The sequence below is a fragment of the Octopus bimaculoides genome, chromosome 19, assembly GCF_001194135.2.
Source record: "Octopus bimaculoides isolate UCB-OBI-ISO-001 chromosome 19, ASM119413v2, whole genome shotgun sequence".
Classification (NCBI taxonomy): Eukaryota; Metazoa; Mollusca; class Cephalopoda; order Octopoda; family Octopodidae; genus Octopus; species Octopus bimaculoides.
The window spans coordinates 53,419,653-53,420,784 of NC_068999.1; positions in this window are offsets into that span (position 1 = coordinate 53,419,653).

Genomic DNA, 1,132 nt, shown 5'->3' on the forward strand with positions numbered 1-1,132 from the left:
CGTATGCGCGTACATACGTACATATGTACGTAGGTACGCATGAATGTATACGAGACAAAGAGAGAGTAAGACAGAGTGTGTATGTGTATACGTGAGTGAGAGAAAGAGAGAAACAGACAGACTAAGAACGGTAAATAGACACTGCAAAAGACAGAAGCTTGCGAGCAGAAAAAAAAACGGAAGAAAGAATGAAGAAGGTAAAAGAAAATGAAGTTAAATAAAGAGTTAGAAGAATAGGGGGGAAGAAGAGAAAAAGTAAAGAGAAAGAAAGGAGTAAGGAGAAAACTGGGAGAAAAAAAAAGAAGGGTGTAGAATAATAGGTGAAAACGAAGATGACGTGTGGAGAAAAGCAGTGTTGAGAAAGAGAGAGAGAGAGAGAGAGAGCGTGAGAGGGAAAGGAAGAGCGAGTAAGAGAAAGAAAAAGGGAATACGAAGGTGAAAATCCAATTAGGATGATCGTAGTGGGAGAAAATTTAGAGAAACATAAATTATTAGAGAGAGAGAGAGAAGGGGGGATAAAGAGTGAGTGAGAATGAGAGAGAAAGAGTAGGCAGAGAAAAGAGATACGAAGAGAAGGAGGGAGAAAAAAAAGAAATTGGCAGCGGGTGATAAGAGAATACAGGTGTAGTGGTAGAATGAAAGAAAGAGAGAATGGTGTGTGTGTGTGTGGTCAAGGAAACACAAATAAAGGTGTGACGAAGAAAACAGAGGGAGAAAGAGAAGTGCGAGAGTGACGAGTAGAGAGAGGGGGAGAGAGAAAGCGAAAGCAGTAGAGAGCAAGATGAAGCAGGGAGAGAGGGGAGTAATCAACAGTTCAGAGAGAGAAAAAACTGGATAGAAAGGATACAGGAGGAAAAGATTAGATAAAGGGAAGGTGAGAGTAGATAAATACGGGAGTAGAAAGAAAAGGTATAAGGTATTCATGGAGGAGAGAGTGAGCGAGGAATGGGAAAAGAAGGAGTAAAAGAAAGACAGAGATGAGATTGGAGTAGTTGGAGAGTGAGTAGAGGACGAGTGAAACATACGGAGAAAAGAGCAGGATCCTGAAATGACAGAACAGTTGCTAGAGGTCGAGTGAAGAAGAAGGAGGAGAGAGAGAGAGAGAGAGAGAGAGAGAGCGAGAGAGAGAGAG